The sequence below is a fragment of the Lemur catta genome, chromosome 7, assembly GCF_020740605.2.
Source record: "Lemur catta isolate mLemCat1 chromosome 7, mLemCat1.pri, whole genome shotgun sequence".
In the NCBI taxonomy this organism is placed as follows: domain Eukaryota; kingdom Metazoa; phylum Chordata; class Mammalia; order Primates; family Lemuridae; genus Lemur; species Lemur catta.
In genome coordinates this window covers 36373016-36397801 of record NC_059134.1, presented here as the reverse complement: position 1 = coordinate 36397801, position 24786 = coordinate 36373016, and the positions used below count along the sequence as shown (strand labels likewise).

The 24786-nt window shown below is 39.0% G+C and overlaps 1 protein-coding gene and 1 pseudogene across 1 annotated transcript in view; one reads left to right on the top strand and one right to left on the bottom strand.

Moving 5' to 3' along the window:
- ARHGAP42 (Rho GTPase activating protein 42) overlaps positions 1-24786 on the top strand; it is a 277047-nt gene that overhangs the window by 29707 nt on the left and 222554 nt on the right. The gene's annotated exons all lie outside the window — the stretch shown is intronic.
- On the bottom strand, positions 239-22168 carry LOC123641119 (annotated as a pseudogene).

The window sequence follows — 24786 nt, the reverse complement described above, 5'->3', positions numbered from 1 at the left end:
GCTTACAGGCGTGAGTGATTGCACCTGTACCTATGCTCCTAGTCTTTTGGCTATTCATTTGTCTCTTTGAAAATATCGTTTGTAATAAGTTGGCAATAGTCAGTAAACTATTTTCCTGAGTTCTGTGATCTGTCCTAGCAAATTATGGAACCTGAGGGAGGGGATTGCCAGAACCTCTGATTTATAGCCAAGTCGGACAGAAACTGTGGATAACCTAGGGGCCTATTACTTGTGATTGTCATCCGACGTGCCGGGCCCTTCGGAACGAGGCGCAGCTGGTGCACAGCGCTTTCTCATAAGCATCACTGCAGCCCACGAGGCCACGCAGGGCATAAGCCACGCGCCGCAGCCCCAGCAGGTGCGCACACCGTGGGCACAGGGCTCACTCGCACTGGCCACAGACCGCCTCCGTCCACGGCGCTCGCGCACGGGGAGCCGGCGATGGGCACTGCCCCAGAGGGGTCGGCTTCGGGGCCTGCCCGAGGCACCTGGTCGGGCGGCCGTCAGGTCCGATCCTCAGATGCCCACATGCGGCCCTCGGGGCCTCCGCTGGCCGGGCTTTGCCACTCTGGCAGGTGAACGACTGCACAGCCTTCATCCCCGCTGTGGTCCAGGCAGGCCTGGGCCCCGAGGAAGAGGAGCTGCTTGGTCTTCTCGAGGGTCTCCGGTGAGTGGCGCTCCCTGCGTGCCGCGCCTCTGGCCGGCGCGGACCTGGCGCTGCAGCGGGGCCCGGCAACGCGCGCCGGCCACTGACCCCGTGGGACTGAGCCCTTAAACTGGGTCTGTGTGAACTGTGGTTGATGTCAGAATTCAATTGAATTGTAGGGCACCGAGCTGGCGTCGCAGAGTTGGTTGGTGTGGGGGAAAAAACACACATGTGGTCGCAGAAGTGTTGAGTGTGAGAGTATAGAAGAGAAAAATAGTTGGTTTTCCCTGTATTCAGCTTAACTGACAAATCTTGTTCCCTTCTAAGAAGACAAGCTAGTGTTGAAACCTCTCCACAACCAAGCCTGCTAGGATTCAGTCTCCTCACTCACGCAGTTGGCGGCTGAAAACCAAGGCCTCCCACCTGCAAAAGGGGTGGGGTGAGCAGCGCACATCGTGTGATGGTTGGGCGCAGAGAAGCTGAGTCTCGGGAATAAAATTCCAGTCTTTTCCAGTTTAGCCGGGGATCGGTGCCTAGAAGGGCTTCCCTTGAGAGGGATAAGGATGCCTTAGGAGAGGACAGTGACACTAAGGAATAGAGGGTTGCCATCTCAAGGTCAGGAAGGAGTCAGAAAATAAAGGGATGGGCTTTCTAGTGGTTGGGAAACAAAGTGATAGGAAACTGATAGGAGACAAAGTGTTCATGTACCTAAATTGTCTAGATCTGTGGTCCCCTTCCCCCCCCGCCATGTCCCCTGGGCTGCAGACCGGTCTTGGTCCCTGGCCTGTTAGGAACCAGGCTGCACAGTGGGAGGTGAGGGGCGGCCAAGCAAGCGGAGCTTCGTCTGTATTTATAGCCGCTCCCCAGGGCTCGCATCACTGCCAGAGCTCCGCCTCCTGTCAGATCAGTCACTGTCTCCCATCACCCCCAGATGGGACCCGCTAGGGAAAAAAGCTCAGGGCTCCCACTGATTCTTCGTTATGGTGAATTGTAAAATTATTTCATTATGTATTACAATTTAATAATAGAAATAAAGTGCACAATAAATGTAATGCACTTGAATCATCCTGAAACCCCTCACCCCTCTCCAGTCTGTGGAAAAAATTGTCTCCCACGAAACTAGTCCCCGATGCCAAAAAGGTACCACTGGTCTAGATAAATGAAGCTAACTTTTAAAAAGTAGTCATTTTTCAAACATTTCTAAAATGGATTTCTTGCATTCATACTCTCTGGAACAGAGTCTACTAAAATAGAATCTCTTTCCTCAGGGACTGGTGTGAGCATCGTGAACATTATGGAACACTGTTTCCCCTACTTAGTAAGTTTGTCTAATTTCAAATAAGAATAATTTGACCAAATACACAAGATGGTAGTTTTCTATTTAGGGAAGGTCTGATGCACTGTGGATTGTGTAGCTTCATTTTCCACAAGGGCATCATGATTTCTTTCCATCAAGTACAAGGCAGGAAGAGAAGCTCTATCACTACATCTTTCTGAGCATCAGCATCTGAATTCTCTTTAGGAGGAAATCAGCAGTTTTGTATTTGACCTCAAAGGTACGCATGGCTATTAAACCTTCTGTGTTCATGCTGTCTGGGTGAGTCTGGAGGTATCCTCTGACCAAGAAAGACGTCTTTAGGCTGGAATTTAATTGCAGCTGGATAGCCAATGTTGCTTTCTCACAATCAGATTTTAAGAAACACTGAATATGCACAGTAAAGCTTGAATTCCTTCTCAAGGACTATCAGAATGGCATATGTCTTTGATTAAACCTCATGCAAATGCTGACATAGGACATGTCCAACAAATTGCAAAATTTTAATTGCATTTTTTTCCTTAAATTAGGTTGCTTAAATAGTAAGTCATGTGTTGCTCGATGGGCATACATTCTGAGAAATGTGTCCTTAGTTGATTTTATCATTGCATAAACACAGAGTGTACTTACACAAACCTAGATGGTATAGCCTACTACACACCTAGGCTATATAATACAGCCTATTGCTCCTAGGCTACAAACCTGAATAGCATGTTACTATACTGAATTCTGTAGGCAATTGTAACACAATGGTTAGTATTTGTGTATCTAAACATAAAAAAAGTCCAGGAAAAATTCAATGTTACACTACTATAGAACCACTATATACTATTAATATATATGTAGTCTGTCTAAAATGTCATGGGGCCATGACTGTAGGTTTTTACTTTTTTTTGCTGTATCATTTTGTGCAGTCTTTCAATTTTTTTCCCTTCAATAAAATAATCCTTAAAATAGGGAATGGTGCCTTGGTGCCTCACAGTATAACCTAGATTTATATTGTGTTCTAAAGGTTTGAAGTCAACATGATAAAGAATTTTTTTCTGCTGTTCTAAATAACTGTGGGCAGATCTTTTCATTTTGTCACTTATCCAGCTATTGTCAGTGGAAGGGATCATTTCTGAGAAATGGGTTCTTTCACTCGGTGAGGTTTGCTTTTGTGAACCACTCTGGGGGCCCTGGGAACAGGGATGGGTGGGGGTCATCTGGGCTGCTGAGTGCATCGGGCAAGCTATTGTTTAGTCAGTAAATATACAGCTGGTAAGAAGAGAATCTTAGCGTAGCCATCTGCCTAACCCAATTAGCAGTTAAGTGAGTGCCTGTTTCGATTTAGCGAATACCATACTTCCATCAGATCTTTGTTCAAAAGTTGCTTTCTCAGAGAGGCCTTCCCTCACCATCTTAAAGTTGAACAGCTTCCTTGTCCCTTTTCCTATTTTTTTTCCTATGTAACACTTACCACTATCTAAGACACTACATACATATTTTTTTAAACTGTCTGTTTCAACTACAGTGTAAGTGCAATGAAGATAGGGGTTTTATCTTTTGTGTTCACTGTGAAGTAGCTAGGACAGTGCTCAATAAATGTTGAGTGAATGATGATTGAATAGCTTTTCCTGGTTAGAAGCAGGTGGATATAGTCTATATGTCTTTACCTCTGCAAACTCATACCAGGGGGAACATTGGCTCAGACCAAAATTAACAAAACATGGGCCTTTGATTGCAAGTAGGCACAAACAGCCATGCTTGTCGGGCTTGGGAGAATTCCTTCTGTAGGTCCTCAGGTATATCAACTGACTTCTTGGGTAAGAACCTAACTCTACATCAGACTCCAGGATGTCCCTGGGCAAGAGTGGTAGGTCCTGTGTTCAGCCCAGGCCCAGGTGTACCAGGTATACAGAGCTGTGTCTGTGGCATAATGAATGTCTTTGCCTTATTCATTTAAAGGCTAGGATCTGTTCCTTCTCTCCCATCAAATACCTTAAGCAGCAGTTTTGCCAATAGCAAAATTATCTCTAATCCTTTCTATGCTACTTAGCCTGCCTTAATTAGTATATGAAGTATCTCTCAAGATTTTATCTCACATCAAGGTGATGATTCAGTTAGGACATGTTATGTTAATTAGCCAGCCCCAAAATATTGAGTCAGATTAACTTATTCACACACTTCATATTACTCATAATGAAGTATTTCAAAGTAAATCACCATAAATCCAGTGTAACCTTTGAGCATGTAAAGCCTGAGATTTAGCATGCACTTTCACTTTTTGCAAACAAAGTGTAAAAATAGTGGTTAAGAGCATAGTTCAACTATAGTTCAACTGCTGGATTCAAATCTAGATGCAGACTCCAACTAGTTGGGTGACTTATGGCAAGTTACTTAATATATTCAAGTCTTCGTTTCCTTATCTGTGAAATGGGGATAAAAGTATTTAATTCATAGGATTGTCATGAGGATTATCTAAGATTACTTATACAGCCCTTGACAAAATGCTTAGCACATAATAAGTGTTCAACAAAATATTAGCTTAAATTATTCATTTGGCAAAGATTTTTGAGTGTCTGTAGCACTGTAGGGTTAAGAAAGGAAAAAGGTTTGCAAACATAATTCTAAGTGCATACTAGGGTTATGAATGGATTGCTGAGTGGGATTCCATAAATTGAGATTAAGAACAATTCCTTAAGAGATCAGTCTCTCTTGTATATTTAAAATTCCCCCTATTTACACAAATTACCTACACAATGGCTTCTAGAAAATTTCTTATAGTAAAGAAACTTTCTGCAAAAGCTAAGTTTTTAGGATCATTCTTTCTGTAAATGAGCTCCATCATTAGACTATAGGATCTAATGCTAGCTGAAGTGCTTTATTTGTCTGATTTTTAACCACCTCTATTGAGACTAGGAGGAGGGTGAAAATGGAAATAATAGAGCTGCATTATTTTCTGGTTTTAAAGTAGCAGGCCTTTATACATTTGAAGGTCTTAAAAGATATGTATATAATTTCTCTCTTCTCTTTCAACCGACACAGTATTTATTTTAAAAACATATCAAATTCCATGAGTTTATCTCACTATCATAAAAGTATAAGGACTCTTCTGTTGGTATTAGCTGGATTGTCTAGTAAAGTTTTTATTCAATAGGGTGATGTGTGAGAACAAAGAAATTTACAAGAAGACAACTGAACTATCAATATTTAAAACGATCACTGAGGCCAGTTTCATGAACAGTAAACTCACAGAGAGGAGTTGGGCCTCAGGTTATCTCAGGAGTCCAGCATTAGTCCTCAATTCAGGTCTGTTTTTAAAAACAATACATATTGCAATCTGTTCAATTTGTAAGAATTTTGACTACAGTTGGACTGTCCTAGAAAATTTCATGTGAATACTCCATTTACAAATCTTAAATTTCAGAAAAGTATTTATAAAATAGGCTATAACTTGTTCATAGTAGATAAAATAGATTCCTAATTGTGTAGAACATTTTAGTGTTTCATTGACTTAACAAAAAATCCTTTTGAATGGGGGTAAAATGTACTTTTGCTCTCACTGTATACACACACTCTTGCCTGTTCTCAGAGTGTCTCTTGTCATCTCTCCTGGTGGTATGTGGAAGAAATTTTAAGAAATTGGTTGAAAACAAAGGTAAACCATGCAGCATGATGTCAGTTTGGTGCCAGTGAAAGCTAGTGTGTTTCTTAGAGTCTTTTGCTCAGTGTGTTCCATGGACTGGCAGCATTGGCATCACCTGGTAACTTTCATTTACTATATGGAGCTCCTCAGGATCTGTTGCAGGCCTGCTGCAGAATCTGCATTTAACAAGATCCCCCAAGCAATTCAAATGCACATCATTTGAGAAGCACCTAGAGTACATAATTGAACCTGGACGGGATAGTAAATAGTTTTACTCAACCAGGTGTGCAGTATAATAGGTAGTCTGATGATTGTGTGGACTTATGATGGATCTATGAGACATGCTTATCCTATAATTTTTTTTACTATATTCTTTTACTTTTTCTCGCACACAGGTGTTTCTGCCGTAATGTATTCCTAAACAAGCTTAACCTTCTTTAGGTATTGTACCAAAAAATATAACAGGACTTACTGGTAATAAATAGGGTTAAGGACAGATAATTAAAAACCTGTAAAACTTGAACATCAAGAGAAACAAATAGTCCTGATTAAAAAAAAGTACCAGCAGAGTTAAAATTCCACTAACATTTGTACCCAGCACCAGTTGATCCCTTTAAACTCTGGTGCTCTTTTTTCCTTTAGAAAAATCTCCATGGTGTTGACTTCTTAATTATTTTGTTGTTAATATAAACAATCAAGATCTGTACACACAGCTTCACTAAATAGCTTCATGCTGTGGAAAGTGTAATGGATATTGAATCCACTAAATCAGTCACTTCATAGGCTAAAGGAAAACTCTTTTGCAGGATTTTTGGTGTTTTTCTTAAAGTCTTCAAATATAGCTAAGACACTCAAAGGCTTGTCCTTGACAGCTTCAAAATGACAATGTGTTGGAAAAGCAGTCACACTTGAACCAATGTGACTTTCTTATGCTCTATCTACTAATCATGGATGACTTCACTCACATTAGAGAAACTGACATTGTAACAGAACAAACTGAAGTTTCCAGTTTTCTCATCTTTTCAGATTTCTAAGAGTGGGATACACATATGTGCTGTGATACCAAAGATGGAACACACCTTTCATTTCACGTATTAAGTCATCACTATACAGATGTAGTTGCTTTACACTCATGACAGATACAGAAGTGAAATTGAGTTGCATGGTAAGGACAGTCTGAAATTAAAAAAAAAAAAAGCCGTGTGTTTGGGGTTTGGAGGAGATACTCAGCTCAGTTACTAACTGGATGTGAAACTTTCTATCTGACCCCTTCAAGATCCATATTCTCACTTGTGTTTTAAAGAGTTTGACCTGACCAAAAAAAAAAAAAAATCTCTCATTTCCCATCTCCTTCTAATTTTCTCCAATTTTCTCTTGACTATTTTTTTTATAATTACTTTCATTTTGTGTGTGGAGTTTAATACTAAGACAATGCCAGGTCAAATAAATTCCTGCGCCTTGCCTTTTCCTACTTTAGTTTCTCTTTGTGAGTGGAATCCCCCTTTTGTTCCTGGCCTCTTTTCTTAAGAGGCTTGCTAAGCTCTGGGGGAGGAAATGCCAAAAGTGACTCCAGTTAAGTCATGTTCTCTTTATTTGGGGAGTAGTTTGTGTGATTTCCAGTCTTACAGGAGCTTTTAAGAGTTAGAAATATGAAAGGACTGGGTAGAGGTCAGTGATTTGACACTATTTTACTTGTAGTATTTAAGTGTTTGATATACTATTTGAGTAGCTGTCTTTGTTTACATAGGTAGTGTGGCCACATGTGCAGTGTTCAGAAATCAAGAGAGTATAGGAAAGCCATAGAAAGGAAAGGATAGTTTTTAGAGCTGGGATGTATTTTTCCAAAAAATTATGACCCAACTATTTCTACTGGGAACACCTAGAGTAGGGCAGTGGGAGATCATAATGTGGTTAGTCCAAAGTTGGTTTTTTGTTTGTTTTTGAAGCCTAAAGCTTTAGGCTTGAGCAAGTAATAGGGATGGAGAATTCTTACCATTTTGTGAAGCTTTGTGAGCTTTTCTTATTCTTTTATGTCTCCATTTTCCACAGTAGCCTCAGAATTTCCTTTTTCGTGGATCTATGCCGGGGGCTTCCCGATTATCACTTGAGGATGGCTCTGGTAATGGGGAGAACTTGCTGGAAATCCCCTTGAGCTGCCTTCCTGGAATCAACCTGGGTTGAGAAATCACGGGCTCTGGGCACACAGAAATGCCTGGTAGACACATCGTGGGGCTGCTACCATCCTGTCCCAAACATGATAAATGGGGCTGAATTGCAGAGGCAGTGTCACAGCCCTAAAAGGAAGCTCTGTGTGCTTTTCCTTTCTAAACACTGTCTTTTCTCTTTCAATTGATTTCCAGAAAATACTTTGGTAGCACCTTTTGTAGGAAATAGAATGATTTTGAACACTTAGACCTGGAGGGTACAGGTTAATTCTTCCAAAAGGATCTTGTTTTATTGTTATAGTAAGCTAAGCACAGTTTGTCTTTTTTTTAAAGTTAAGAATGTGCATCTGTTTGGCTTACATAAATAACAGTCTTCTGTCAAAAAGAAAACAAAGGACAGGAAGAAAACATCATTCCGGATTTCTCCCTACCTTTGATCAAGCCTTTACACATAACTTCCTGACTCCAGGAAACACCAGGGATAGAAGAACAAGTTCAACAACACTTTGTGGAAGCACGAAACCAAATCCAGAATTTGGACAACTGAGCCAGTTCAGTCAACAAGTCAATGTCTCGGGGAAAAGAAGGAAAAAAGGAATAGGGAACTATTCTACATTGAAAGGGACTTAGAGATTAAGAGACTTAAGCACATACAGTGAGTAGATGTTTTTAGGATCCTTATTTGTAAGTGGAAAACAAAAAAAAAGTAATTGGGGAAATTTGAATGTGGACTAGCTTTTGATGATATTAAGGAATTGTTAATTTTGTTATAAATGATAATAGCATTTTATTATAAGTGATAATAAGTTTCTCCACCCTCCCGCCGCCCCCTCTACTCCCCGTGCATGCAAACTAGGCAAGTCTCTTAACCTCTTTCAGGATTACAGCTACAAAATTACAGTGCTTATTTTGGAGGGTTGTGGAGATAGAATGAGACAATATTAGCATAGAATCTGGTCAGCGATTGTTATGTTTTCTGTTGTAGTTGTTTTTTTTTTTTTTTTTAATCATAATTACTGTTTTTTTTTTTTTTAATTTCAAAATATTGAGGGGGTACAAATGTTTTTGTTACATGAATACATTGCATAATGCTGAAGTCAGGGCTTTTAGTGTGCAGGTCACCAGAATAGTCTCATTGGTTCATTGTACCCAATGGGTAAGCTTCTATCCATCACTCCCTCCCACGCTCCCCCCTTCTTGGTTTCCAATGACCTTTGCATCTCTTTGTGCCCATGGGTACCCATCCTTTAGCTTCCACTTATTAGTGAGAGCCATTATTACTCTTACCATATGTGATTCATGCATCATTTAAAGTCTAATTCTAGCTTGTCCTTTAAAACTTTTATGTGTTTCCATTTGTTTTTCTATCGGTGGTTGTATTGGTATCATGCCCCACGAGGCTTAGCATCTTGGCCTTGCTCAACACTTACTCTTACCGTGACTTCTGTGCCAGGCCCTGCTATTGCCCCTGAGTAGATGCTTAGTTGTTGAATGAATGAACTCTACTCTCGGATAAACTTACAGCTGAAGAATGGATCTTTATTGAAACTTCTTATTGGCACTAAATGTTAACAGATTTACATTGACTGAGCTGCTGGGAGAGGACATAAAAGGGGCTCACAGCCCACATTACTGTGTTAGTGGCTCGCTTGTTGCTCAATCAGGCCCCTTCCCATTCCTCTTCCTTGGAAAGTAGGCACACAGCCTTTTCTTTCTAATCAGGTTGCAAACTCTTTATAAGATGAGAAATAAATCATATTAAAATCCCTGATAATGTTTTGCATACAGGAGGCAGTGGCGAGATATCAAAGAAGACTTTGTTTTTGTACCCAAGATGTTTTCACATATTTTGATGGGGACTGGGAGAACTGAGAGAATATTCAGTGTAAGAAATGGTACTTTTTTCCTTAAGTGATTACAGGAAGTATTAATATGAGTTGTAGAGATATTGTGGTCACCTTTATAGCTGTCAAATATTAATTTGGTTATAATTATTATACTATAATGCTTCAGAGGTAATTACATATGTTGTCTCTCGTCATCTTTAATACAAATAATGTGGCAGGGGAGGTGGGAAAAAGGCATTTCTTTAGTAGATGGGGCATTCAAATGTAGAAAGGGCTGAAATTCATTGGAATAACTGGGAGAGGTTGGATGCTGATATTTCAGATTGCTAGTTTGTTTGGAACTTCATAGTATTGTGGTAAATACTTAAGGCTGAGTCTAACAACTAAGCGCCATCTTTGTTTTAGGTTTAAAAAAGTAACATGTGAAGGATCTGACACTAGCTTAATGACTTAAAGCAGATGTAACTCAGTAATTCTAATGTGTGTGTATGTTTTTTCTCAGTTTACAGTTCGATCAAAACATTGCTCATTGGTCTCTTACCTATTTTTGTGTAAGGAGAGGTTATCGTGCGTTTTATCAGTGAGAGTAATATGTGTAAAGCTTATAAACAATTTATCTCTTAAAATAAAGTGCAAAATTATGTTAGAGAATTATAGACATATAGAACTATAGAACTAACTACTAAAGGTATTTAAACTGTAGAAACTTTTTATTATAAAGTGAACATGTGGAAATCTGTTTATTATTACAGTTCAAGTTTGAATATTTTGTTTTCTTTTTCTTTAAGAAGCACGGGGAAAAAAACTATGCTTGTTGGATTCCATGCCAAGGTCAATGCTCCATATTTTGTCTGACTGTTTAATTTAATAACTTTCAAGCTCAGAGGCAATCAGGAGGCCATTCCCATTGGTGAATCCATAGTTATAAAGAAAGCATGTACTTCAGAACTCAAGAAAAAAAGCTGTTTGTTAAGCCCAAACCTAGTTTGAGATCTTTTTGAAAAATGCATATAATTTTCCAGAATTCTAGGATTAAGTCAAGGAAACACACAATAGAAATATACACATTTGACAATGGCTTTCTTCTTCTTTTGTAAGTTATCTTAGAGTCCCTGTTTTAAAAAATGAGGTAGCTGTATTAGTCATATAATTTGAGATTTGTTAACTGGTTATCTTTAGTTAGGAGTTTTATTTTACCAAAGAGATTAAAAAAATAACTATCTTTTGACTCTTGGTAATTAAAATACTCTTGGATTTGTTATTAAGTTCAGGTCCATTCACCTAGTTCTTAAACGATCTTGTTTCAACAAGAAGAACTCTTGATTTGAAACTTTGAACTCCTGAGAAACATTTTTTCTGTGATTCTCAAAAATAACTTCAGATTGCATTTTGTTTTGAAAAGAGTAAAGTAGATGTATTGTGATTGTCTTTTTTTCTAATTGAGTTTCATTTGTGCGAACTTAGATAAAATTACTCTGCTTCATTTTATTCAATGTACTGAAGCAGTAAGGATTAAACATTTTGTACAGTGAAGTGTGCTAAGTCTTTTAAACTATTTCTAGAGTTTTTAAAAAACAAAATTTAAAATGTAACTAAGGTGTACTCTGTGCAGATGTAAACTTCGAGTCCCCCTTCCCACTTCATCTCATAAGCCCCTCTGTCCCTGTTCCTTTTTTGTAAACATGAGTTGCTTATGGCTTGTGTACTGAAAATGCTGCCAGGAAGTAGGGTGAGCAAAACTTCTTTTCCCATGACCCTCACTCTAATGTTGTTCCAAGGGTTCCCTACTTAGAAATGCCTTGATAACCACATTCATTCCTGACATACCCCACCCCCAGCGCACACAACCGCTGAGTGCCATCTGACCCACAGTCCAGCTGCGGCTTTGAAAACTACTAGTGGCGGAGGCTTTTACCTAGAGCACTGAATATCCGCAAAAAGATTTTGTGTGTGATGTGTTGTATGTGTTGAAAATTATTTTTTTCAAAGACATTCACTTACTTGTCAGCCTGTGAGGTAAAAGTTTATTAGTGTGATTTTTTTGTTTGTTGTTTTTTTTTTTTAAATTTTGAACTCACTAAGGCTTGTATGTCTGTGTGTTCATCCTCTTTGTATCATTTCTGGAACTTTTCCTGTTGATGATGAAGTCTAAAATGTTAAAACACATTTAGATTCTCTTATTTTGTGACTTTTTTCATGAATGTTAAAGTTTTTAAGAAGGCCTGGTTGTGCTGGTAACAGCTCATCGTCCGCCCCTTCTCCCTAATTTCTTATATGATCCACTCGGTTGTTTCCTTTGGTGTATGAGGAGAGAAAACCATATTTGCTGAGTAAACACTAGGGCACAGAATTTATTTCTCTAATTTTCCAGACAACACTGAAGTGAGCACTAACTAGCATTCTTCTTTTATATAGAGAAAATTGAGCCTTTGCAGAAGAGGCTAAGTAATTCGTTCCAGGAAACAAAAGCTAGTCAGTCATTAGAAGTAGGATATAAACCTGTCTGATACCAAAGCGCTGTTCTTTGCCATTTGAAGCCAGTCCTGTCCAAGCTGCCAACATTACCCAGGAGTTTTATGCTCTAGGGGGAAGGGAATGGGGAGTGTAGAGGACAAGCGCCTGGAAGGCAGTTTGATGTAGGTGGTTCCTGAAAGTGAAGGGGGCTGGTGCCAGGAGGTGCAAGATAAAGGGATGGGGTGGCTATGGCTGCACCTTCTGCTTCCTCCTGTTGTCAAGGGTCAGGCTTTGCTGCTCCAGGGAAGATTAGGCCATTGTTATGGTTTGACACAGGGCTGATGAAGCTTTGGAACCATACTTACTGGATTATATTAAAAAATATATATATAGGGAGAAAGCATGTGTGAGTAGAGGTGGTACTTATGGTTATACTTTATTTTACCTGTCCTCTTTTTTTTTTTTTTTTTTTTTTTTTTTTTTGAGACAGATTCTCACTCTGTTGCCCAGGCTAGAGTGCTGTGGTGACAGCCTAGCTCACGGCAGCCTCAAACTCCTGGGCTCAAGCCATCCTTCTGCCTCAGCCTCCCGAGTAGCTGTATTAGTGAGGTACTGTCTACTGATTACAGGCATGTGCCACCATGCCTGGCTAATTTTTTTCTATATATATTTTTAGCTGTCCAGATAATTTCTTTCTATTTTTAGTAGAGAGGGGGTCTCGCTCTTGCTCAGGCTGGTCTCGAACTCCTGACCTCGAGCGATCCTCCCGCCTCGGCCTCCCAGAGTGCTAGGATTACAGGCGTGAGCCACTGTGCCTGGCCTATTTTACCTGTCCTAAGGAGACAGAGGTCCACAGGGTTGTGTATGAAGCACAGTTATTCCTGCACATGATGGCTCATTCCAGTCCCATGGGTTTGGGGGAAAAAGCAGACAGATCTATTTGATGGACTATAAGGCTCCTTTGCAGAGTACCTGTCATAAAGAGAGGGAAGAGGGACTCTTATTCTTACGGTTAGTGAGATGTGGTGCCTCCCGAAAAGCCACAAGATAGTCTGTAGTCAGGAAGGTTAAGTGGGGGAGTGTGAGATCTGGGAAACTCAATGTGGACTGTTTCCTGTTAGAGAATGTCCACTGTGTCACTGACCTTTGCACATCCCCTGCCTTCTCTCTGCAGCCTCTAGCCTAGCTTGAAGAACCTGGAAGGGCTAGCTTCCTTGTCCTGTGTACTTACTAGGAATCTAAATTATTGCCACACCAGCTAACTGCTGTAAGCCTAAAGCAAAGCGGTAGAGACAGTACACACGCTATCAGATACTGCTTATAAAGCAGATTTCTCTATGCAGAAGACTTTTTCTCCACGGGGTCCCATTGTGAAAATAGAGATTAGTTTTGGTGAAATAAAATGACCTAGTATGAGAAGTATTTATTTTAATCTGAAAATTGTTATTTTGTCCTTACCTAATGTTTAGAGCAAGCTGTACTTTGCGCTGTAGTAGGAACTGCAGTGTGCAGTTCTGGCACGCCCAGGCTTACAGGGAAATCCATCCACAAGGTTGTCTGCTTTAGCCTGAGACTCCCAATTTAGTTTTGTGGGTTTTTCAATAAATAAACTTTAGAGGAAATCTTAGTGATCTCTATTAAATACTGAGCCAAGGGCAGCTGATGTGAACAAGACAATAACTAGTAATAGTTTTCTCCCCTTTCCATTCCCTAAGCTAGTTCCTACTAATGCTTCAAACCATTTCCTTCTGCTGCTTGCTCACTGTGGGTCAAATACTATCATCACCCTGATCTTATTGATGAAAAATAATCTGTTTATTCCCCACCAGTGACTTAGATGATAGAGGACTTATTGTTCTGTGTAGTTAATACATGCCCTTGTAATGTTAAGTGATTGCTGAACTGGTGTCAGCATCTTCCTTCGTTTGCTTGGAAACTTTGAAAGGGAGGTGACCCTGGGGCTGAAATGGCCATATCATCTCATTCAGTGACTACATTTGATTGTTCTGCAGGAACACGGTGCAGGGTGGTAGCGGTACTATATTTGACGTGCTTTGAGTTCCTGTATTTTATAATTCAAAGCAACAGGTCCTATTGCTTATAAAGCTTTCTTGGTTGAATTACTGAGTGCTTGTTACGTGCCAGGCATTCTGCTGGTGATGGCCCTTTCCAAAGGTCCATAGATGTCATCTGTGGTCCTATCTCCTTAGGCACAGAGAAGTTGTCACCTAGTACATTGTCACCTGCTAAGTTGTCCTGTAAGGTCACGTAAATTAATGTGAACAGAACTGGGACTACAACCCTTGGCTTCTGACTTTCTGCCTAGTTATGTGTGTGTAATAATCCAAAGTCTACATATTTTTAAGTCCTGTACAAAGCAGACTTTTGTTATGTTAGATGAACATTTAAATTGTAAATCTTTGAGTTAATTTTCTTTAGAACTACTTATAACCACATGATAAGGTGGGTATAAATGAAATTTAGACTGGTTAGTTTGGGAAGTATTTGAAAAAGTTTTTCTTGCCAAGTTAGTAAGATTCTACTTAACCATAGTGATTTAATCTGTGTGTATAAAGACAAATTTTTATCAGTCATTGTTAAACGTGAACACTATTAGATTATGGAGGAACATTAAAGAAATTTTTCTCAATTTGGAATTGAAGCACTGAGCACTGACCTAGAAATCAGACATGTTTAAGATGTGTAGTGGGGAAATAAAGAGCAACATAAAAGATCTTCCATGTAACAAGTGCTAACTTTATGATTCTCAGAAACTACCTGGTACTTTAGGGATCTTTGAGATGAGGTACTCCTCACTATCTTCTTTCTCCCTGCCTGAGTTCTATTTCATGCTTGCAGGAAATAAAATTCCGGGGAAACTTAATTGTAGTCCTTGATTACAGGATTCAGATTAGTTGTAAGGAAAATTTTTTAAGATTGGAATGCATAAGTGGAAAACATTTCAGAGGTATTTTTAAAAAAGAACGCTGTTGTTTGTGATGTTTTAGTTCTAGTATAGTGCTTTCCATATATTCTTATAAAATTACTCCTAAAAGAAGAGAGGAAATATATACCCCGTTCTAAACACCTACCCCACTCCCTATAAGACTAATCCCTTTGTAGCTCCATTCTGCCTATCGCCAGCCAACGTTTCATTAAAGTATATTTTTTACTTTGTTTTCATATAGAAGTAATAATAAAAAAGTGTTGTGCTTATCCTGTGTTATTCCACCACAGGGATATACACATCATATCTTATGCAGGCCACTACTGGGTGATCTTCCTGGGTGCTTTTGGTCCCATTCATCTGTTTATGCAGAACTAAGTGCCTTTCATGTACCAGGCCCAAATCTGTTCAATAGTGAACAAAACAGGCTAACATTTATGCTTTCATAGAACTTAGATTCTAATGGAGTGGGGTGGGTGTGAGACAGATTAATGAGTAAAATATGCTGTGGGGTCAGATGGTGATGAATGCACTGAGAAAAATAAACCAGGGCAGGGTACGACAGTGTGTGTGTATATATGGAGGCTGAAGACATTGCTTACTCCTGCCCCATCCCACCACAGACCTGGTGGCAACTAGTGCACAAACTTTACTTCACTTGCCATAAGAGTCCTTGAGGTGGAATCACAATGGGTTGGCTCCTTACACTGCATAGCATCTGAACTGAATGTGAGTCTTAGCTTTTTAAGTCCAGAAAATTCTTTAAAATCTATGAGCCTGTGGAAAAAACAGTAGCAGTATACACAATTTCATTTCTCAGTTGTATATGAAAACTCTCTTCTCATGAGTTTTCATCTGGAAAATACAGAGAGAGACTAGTACTGTCTTGTTCGTTATCTGGCGAGCCCTTGTAAAGTATTGCCCACAATTCCACTGTTGCAGCATTTCTGACATTCTCAGATGGCTTCTATAAACAAACAGCTGCTGGTAGCCATCATCAGCTCATTGTCTTGTTTTAGGCTCATTGTCTTGTTTAGGCTTGGAGCCTCTGCCAAAACCAAACCCAAGGGACTGGGCGGGTTGTAGGCTTCAGGCCCTATGCCTAAGGAATGAAAAGTTAAATTAGAGAGAACTGATTTCTTATTTTTCACTGTCATAACAGGGACAATAGAGATCTATTTCTAAAGCAGGCTTTTCATGGTGTTAGGGTTTTGTGGCCTGGAAAGAGGAAAAGGTAGTCCAGGTGTAGTGCAGCATGTGCTATCTCTTTGAGGTTAGAGATGCAGCTTTTCTTTAATTGACAATGTCACATGCTCCATGTGATGTCATTGTTCAATGTGACTGATCGAAGCATACAATATAAAGATACACCATGACTCACTGAGTTTAAGTTTCACAGTTTTTATATTTTAACATCTCTAAAATTAGATAGAGGTCTTGCAATTCAGGATCTTAAAATGGATGTACTATGGTAAATAAAAATTACAGCACCTAAAATTTTCAGTAGTTGAAAAACTGATAATAAGTGTTGAAGTAAGCCAAAAATACCAGGCAAAAAGAGGTGAAAAACGCATATAGATTTGTTAAGTTTTTGAATTGAATGGTGACCTAATCATCAGCTGATTATGTGCTAACTTAATTAAAGCCTGGCATAAATTGTTTGTATCATTTGTATGAAAGTCTCTATTATGTGCAGCAATAAAATAATTACAGACAACACGTCTTCGAGAGTGTGGGAAGTGCTATGGCCAGGCATAGCTGTACAAGTTGACACAGTTGGAATTCCTCAGTTTTGGTTGCTTAAGAAAAGTCTTTGCTATTCAGAATCACAGCAGGCAGTTGCTGACTATGTACAGATCACTGAAGTGTGTGCATATTAGTGGCTCAAATAAATAGCACAGCATTTTAGGTTAATGAGGTTTATTTAGTTTGTACTTAGTTTTTGGAATAAAAGATTGAGATTTATCTTTATGCTTTCTGGTCAGTATAATCATCCCATAATAATAAAAATAATACTTTAAATATATTTATCTTCCAAGTCATTTATGGATTTTTATAATAACCATTCTATGTAAATATACAGTATGTCAGCAGTTAAAATAGTTACCGAGTGGGGATATAGGAAGATCTATAAGAATGAGAGTTTTTTTTAAAAGTGAGAATATGATAAATAGAAATGAAAATTATACATGGTATGGTGAAAATGAAATTTGTATTTCCTATTGAGCTAAGTCTGGTATAGTAGAATTGTAGGTTTAAAAGGAATATCCAGAAATTATTTAAGGTCTATGGAAAGGGCTGACCTGACCCTGGGAGACTGTGATTCCAGCCCCAATTCTATTGCTTGAATAAGTCACTTAACCTTGGGCCTTAGTTTCCTCATCTGTAAAATGGAGATAATTATCTATGCAGCTTATTCCCCCAGTAGAGTTCCAGGGAGATAAGGGGTATAAATATGATTTGAAAAATCTCATCATATGTATTTAAGGTGGTGAGATGGCTATAGTCAGTCTCTTAAAAGTGAAACACTTGGAATTTAAATTAGAACAGAAAAAGTAATAAAATAGTTTAGTCCACCAATAATCATAATTTTTATTGTGGTATCTTAAAAATGGGGTGGGGGATTGGCTCTAAGGGCACACCGTGAAATCTGCAATTTAAAAATGCTGTTTTTCCAAAATAGTCTCAAAAATTGCTTTAGTATATCAAAATGGGGTAGGATAGCAGAGAAATGAAGTCTGTAAACATGTGGGATAATGAGTTTATTGAAATGAACTCACAAAAAACACTGTGTAAATGGAGAATAATGATCTTTGTGCCCTACTTCCTGGCAGTCCAGGCTCTACCCTGTTTTACAGTGTCCTTTTTTGTTTCTTTTTGGAAGAATGAGGCATGATGCCAGCATACATCCACATCTTGTTCAAGACAGTGGTTTATGTATTCTCCTTCCAATTACCATTCATTATAAAATATTTCCAGTCTTTAAGAGAACATTAGTCATATTGCTATGTGAACAAATTTTTTGCTGTCACCATAATGTTCATGTATAGCCATGATACTGCATATTATACACTTTCATTTGGTCAAAGAAAAATACAAATAGTGAAAACCCAAACATGCTATCCCAGTAAACATAGCAACTTAAACATAGCCACTTAATCTATACTCACATTCTAAGCTTGTCACTGTATTTAAATTGTGCTTGGGAAATTTTTGGAGGCTTATGTGAGTGTGTTAGTTTGTTTCTTTTCTTGATTAAACAGATTTCATTATTGAGTATGGGAATGTTTTTCTTAAGGAATGCTGGTATGCAGATATCTATTAATACTGAGATGATATGTTTTTGAAGTTGTAGTAATAAACTCAATCATTGGAGGCAATATAGGTGTTGTGTAACTTTTATTATTGGTGTATAACAGCCGAGAGAAAAATGTACTGAAGTAAATGGTCAATTTACCTTTTGGAACAGAGATAGTTTGACTCATGGTGTTTCTTGTCACTCCAGTGTTTCCTTGGTTGGCAGGCACCATGGCTCTATTAAGTTTGGTGCCATCATGTAACGGTGAGTTGTTATCTTTACAGGTCCAGAGAAGTAGACTGTCTGTAGGTTTAGTAACTGAGAGCCAAGAACTGACATGTCTTTCTAGTCATTGGTTACCTCCTTAAAAATTAAATAATAGTAGGCTGAATGTGGCGGCTCATGTCTGTAATCCTAGCACTCTGGGAGATTCGCTTGAGGTCGGGAGTTCAAGACCAGCCTAAGCAAGAGCGAGACCCCCATCTCTACTAAAAATAAAAAAATTAGCTGGGTGTGGTACTGTGTACCTGTAGTCCCAGCTACTTGGAGGCTGAGGCAGGAGGATCGCTTGAGCCCAGGAGTTTGAGGTTGCTGTGAGCTAGGCTGACACCACTGCATTCTAGCCTGGGCGACAGAGCAAGACTCTGTCTCAAAAATTAAATGATAGCAGTTATTGTGGTAGTTTATTGAGGTCTTTGTGCTGTGCTGAACCATTTACATGCATGATTTCAGCTGGTCATCATAACAATTCTTTGAAATAGATATGTTAATATCATCCCCATTTTATAGATGAGTAAATTGAAACAATCATTTTTAGAGTGGATCTCTCATAAGGCAATGTTGAGGTTTAGGTTAGTAGGTAAAATATCTGGGCTGGCTTTTTCTTTGCCCAGCTAGCCATTCTGTCTGGCTCCTCACATCTCATCTACTTGATTTGATGTCCGGATCACTAAGTGTGTTTGTTGTTTGTTGGGGCTCTGGTTTTCCTCTTTTGCTCATGGCGAGGGGCAAGTCTGTGTCACTTGGCTTCTTATCTCTAATTGCTCTCTGCCATCCTAAAAAGGCCTTAGTTTACCTCTCCTAAATACTCTGAATTCCCACACTCTGTTCTGTTTATTGACAGCCTCCTATTTTTAAGGTCTTGTGCTGGATGCAGTAAAGATTCAGTTAAAGGCTGGAGAGTTTCTTTGCCCTCCACAGGCGTACTGTTCAGAGAGGACTATGGGACTTAGACACACATAAGTATAATAATAAAACGCAAAATTGTCTAGGGTATTTCAGTAGATGTACAAAAAGAAGGCAAGTTACGGTAATGTAGTATTTCCCAAAGATTTCTCCTGAAGTACATCTAATATCACAGGAGGGGAAATGTACCCCCTCTGTGGTCTGCGGACATAGCCCAAACTAGCTGCCTCATTGGAAATATCAGATACTAGTTAATGCATATGAATTCTGCTTTACCTGCAATATGTGCATTTTAAAAAGTGCAAAACAGTATGAAGTTATTTGGCTTCCTGCTCCCCAATTTTCAAGTAAATGTTGTAGCACCAGGAAGGTGCACTAAGAATATCCATAGCTTTCTGAACCTCTGGCTGCGTATAAGGCACATAGTATTTGGTGTCTGTAAATCAGCAGATATAGTGCCCTGATTGGAATATTTAGGGTGGCTTCAGGGTTACTTTAAAGAGAGGCAGGTCTTTAAAGGTGCTTTCAAAGGATGGAAGTAAACTACACGCACTATCCTTAAGTTCAGCCAGTTGCTCTTGCAAACCATCTCTTTATATCTTAATAGTATTGTAGCCCCTGCAAGGTACCATACAGATTCACAGTCCTGGAGCTGTGAGTACCTCTCTATCTGAAGACATTTGAAGGTCACAACAGAGAAAAAGGGCTGTTTCCAAAGTGGAGAATGCCTTTGTCGGCAGTTGAGAGTTCAGTTTAGATTGGTTTGTTTGGCTGGAATTTTGAGTGTGCAAAGAATAGTTTGAGAGAAAGGATGAGTCAGAAAACATAGAGGAAAGATGATATGCTTCAATAGCTTAGGAGGTAACAACTTAGTGTGGTGCTTTAAAACTAAATTAAACATGTCAAATCATGATTTAACCACAAATGTATTTGGCATATGATACCGAGGAGAGTGGGATGGAAAAAGGAAATAAGTTCTAAGAGTTGGCAATAGGCCAATATGTGACACGAAAGATAAGGGTAACACCAAATGCCCTAACAAAGTCATTACCTTGGGTGGATAGATACTTTAGGTAATCAAGAGAAAAATGGGTTGCAAGTGAGGCTAAATTACTGAGGCTTTCCATTACTGAATCTCTTGATAAGAGAGCAGTTATAAATGCTTGGCAAAGAGTAGAAAATGAGTGATTGGACTGGGGAAGAGGTCATGGGTGGGTAGGTAGACCAGGAAGCCAAGGTAAAGCATGCCAGGCCATCCCATTTTTACTGGGAAGCTTGAGAAAACTGTAAATTCTTATTGTGGATAACTCAGTATTTTCTAGTTAAAGAGAAAAAAGGCAAAGGGGGGGATATTTTGGGGGACTTTTGCTTGGGGTTACCTCATCTAAACTTCAGTGACCACTTAGGAGTTGCCTGCTTCTAGATCTACAGATAGTACTTTATAAAGAGAAACGCTGAGATAAAACAAGGTGGCTAAAGACAAACCCTTTTGAAATCAAGAGTCTGAGGAAGAGAAGTCTCAAGGGAGGGAGTAGAGTAATAGTTACTGCAGTAGGAAGAGAATCCAGAGAAACTGCAGCATGCCACTGTTTCTTTACCTCCTCTTTTCAAGTTTTTTTCCCCCAGGGTAGGAAGATGGGTGGTTTATTTCATCCTTTGAACTTTCTATTTTTAACTAGGGTTGCAGCAATAGTGAAGTCTTTGTGGTTTTTCATTTTTAATTTTTATGGAATTTTAGCTTTATAAAAACCGTGGATAAAATCTGGCCAAGTGTTAGTTCCTATTTGTTATTTTTAGGATGGAATCTTCTGGAACTGCTTGCCAGACACATATCATTTATGGGATTACAAACTGTTTGGTCTTCATTAGAGGCTAGCACCACTATTTATTTTCACTGAAGCTCTCCTGAAGATAGTAATTTAATACTCAGATTAAATATGTTATGCTTACAATGAAAATATTTCATATTTTGTATTTGCCATCATAATAAATAATGGTTTTAATAGTTAACATTTGTTGAGAATCAGTGTTTCAAGTTTCCCTTCTGTACCAGACATTGTGCTAAGCCAATTTCAAGTCATATTCATGACAGTCTTGCAAAGGATTAGTATTTTCCTTTTGTACATGAGGAGCCTGAGATTCACAGGCTAAGTGCTTTCTCTAAAACACAACGCAGTCAGTGGTAATCCCTGCATTGGCATCCTTATCTGTCTGACTCTTATGCACACTTAGTCTGTGACATAAAAGATTGATTCATTTTAATCAAAGGACTTCTTTCCGGATCGGAGCACCTTCGTCACTTAAGACTTTGGTTCATCCACAGAAACAGATGCTTTAATTTATATTGCCTGCCGGAAGGGTGAATGGATCCACGTAAAACAGGGTGCAGAAATAAGACCCTGAATATATACCAGGTATAGAAATGAATGAGGCCTTCTCAAGCTAGGCTAATTTGTTTTACCAACTTTACAGTGTGCAAACAACCACCTTGTTCCATCCTACAATATGGCACCTTAACATAGTTGCCCAGAGGGCCCAGTGCTTTTTTTGCACTTTCATGGGAATGAAGAGCAGCTTGAGGGCCCTCTGGTAATTCTATCTCCGATGACCGCTGTGGACGTGCCCATTGCCGCATGGCTGTGCTTCTCAAGGCCTTCACGGAAAGAGAATTCCTTGATTCCATTTCTGTTAGTTACTCAATTTCACTTCAGCTCAACTCCCATTTATTGAGTGACTACTTTATTATGGATCTTCTTTATGAGCTCTTTAATTTTTAATATCAGATGACCATTATTTTCTAGCAATTTACATACAAATAGGAAACAGCAAAGTTTGCATTTTAAAACTTTGTTCAAGCAAGAGCCATAGAATTGTTTTTTACTTTGCCACACCCAGTAACTTTTTCTCTAGCAAACAATCTGACACTTGTAGTTCCCTGAAAGCACACTAAAAACAAACTGCAGTTACTCAAAACCAAGGCTTATTTGGTGATTCCTTGACATATTCTGTTGTGTAATGTACTGGTGTTTTTTTATTAGGCTTACTGCTATATTCATGTGCGTTCTCAGTACCACAAGTTTTTAGTAATTTATAGTAGATTCTTAATGTTAAGAACACTTTGGCAGTTGGTTTCTGTCCAGGTTGGAGTTTGCCTCTTAGATTCCAGGCGAGTTATTACTTAACTTTTCAGAGCATTAGTCCTCATTGCTTTGTGTTAGATTTAAGTATGTAAGAACTTTGAAATAGTAAAACATCTTACTATGCTATCATTATTGTAAGTGCATATTAAAGCTTCTTATAAGTAGTAAAACATCATCATCATCATCATTACTATTGTTGCTGAAAGTGGATAACCCATGTTTTACAAGCGATTGAAAAAGCCGCATTAGGGGCTTACAAGAGCGCGAAAGCAAAGAAGGAAGGGTGAAAGGCATTCAGGAGCTTGGAGTGTTTACCTACTTTGCAGAAATAGTTTCAACAATTGAGCTCTTGTTGCTTATAAGACAATGTGTTGGGTACTTAGGTAGTATTCATAGATGGTAAGGTTTCCTACCTTTAATGTACTACTTAAAATAAGGTGGATAAACTAGGCTTACACATGCCTAAGGTAAAAGATACAATAGAGAAAGCATTACAAGAGAGTCACAACAGGCAGTGGGCAGTGTAAAGGAAGAGATAATGTCAAGTGGGGAGGGGTCAGGATGGGCTTTTTGGAGGAAATGGGGGCATGAGAGAGGTGTTTAGAAGAAGGGACCATTTTGACAATGGAGCGAACCTGGGAGAAAAGCATGTTCTAAGTAGGTGGAGTAACAATAAAATAGAGGTACAAGAGAACAGATGGTCTGTTTGAGGTAGTAACCAGCACCTCAGCTTGGTGTGAGTCTTGAAAGATGTGGTCAGGTATGTAGGTCCAAGCTGCCCTTTGGAAGATTCTGGACATATCATTCATTCAGTCTTGCTGACACTTTGTTAACATCTTTCAGGTCTCTGTTCTTGTTGATTCTTCTAAGAAGTCTTCTCCCATACCCTCAAGTAGAACAGACTGTGCCTTTTTATCTGCCACCTCTATTTAATGTCTTTGAGGAGTGAGCAGTGTGGCAGTGCAGCGAAGGGGGGGTTCTGGAGCTGGCTGTCCGGGGTGCAAGTCTGGCTCTGCTGTTTACTAGCTTGTGTGACCTTGGGGAAGTCACTTAACCTCTCTGTGCCTGAGTTCTACAAAATGGAGTGATGATATCTAGTGCTTGTGGCTGTTGTGAATATTAATGGATTAATTTATATTAAATGCTCAGCAAAATATCAGGTACTAAGTACTATCTGTGTCATTACTGTTGTTATTAATCTCTGTCAAAGAATTTATCGATTGCCCTCTGATGTGATTAAATACATGCGTCACACCCCTTCTGGAAGGCGCCGTTTAGTAAAAGGATTGTTCCCTTTAGTAAAAGGATTTGTTCTGTAAAATTTGGATTTTACAGTGTGGTCAAAAGGCCACACTCGAGGATCCAGAAGGCCACATGTGGCCTTGAGGCTGCAAGTTCCCCACCCTCTCGTCCTATCGCTTCTTTGAGTCATCCTTAAATCTAATCCTGGAGAAACTAGATTTCATCAAGGACTGCTTTATGCTAATGAACTTGCTGGTTGTGCTTGTTATGACATAAATATAGCTTAGTTCCATAGCTAACACTGTAAAAGTAATTTGATTAACACTTCTAAAATAACAGGTAGACCTCAGTTCTTAAGTCTATGAGCAAGAAAAGTTATAATTAAATCTTTACTAGGTGTTTTGTATTCCTCTAGTGTAATGAAGTTTTAATGTTTCATTAGCATCCTCTAATCATGGGTGCTACAGGTTAACTCTTTGATATAAAAACATCATTGACTAATTAAAGCTCAGTATAATTTCTTCCAAGTTATAATGTGAAGTCTATGCTTAATTTTCAGGTTAAGCAAATAGGAAGGATGTGGTGTGTGTGGGGGGTACATGCAGCACCTTTTACTGTGCTCAACTTTGCTCACCACTAAATGAATGTTATTCCTCTGTCTTCACCTTAGAATGAGGTGAAGCCACCACGGTGGGTTTGACCAGGATTTTTTTTTCCTGTTTGTCTTTAAGTTCTAATAGTTGGGTAGACATAGGGAGAAAGAGACACCTCTGTCTAAACTAGATTCCCCTGCTTGGCATGGGATCTTTTTATTTGTATTTAAGGGAAAATGTTGATTCTGCTGTTACTCAGTGTGATACTTTAAAATTCAACAATAAATTTAAACATTTAATTAGGTTTTAAAATCAAGGTCTTTCTA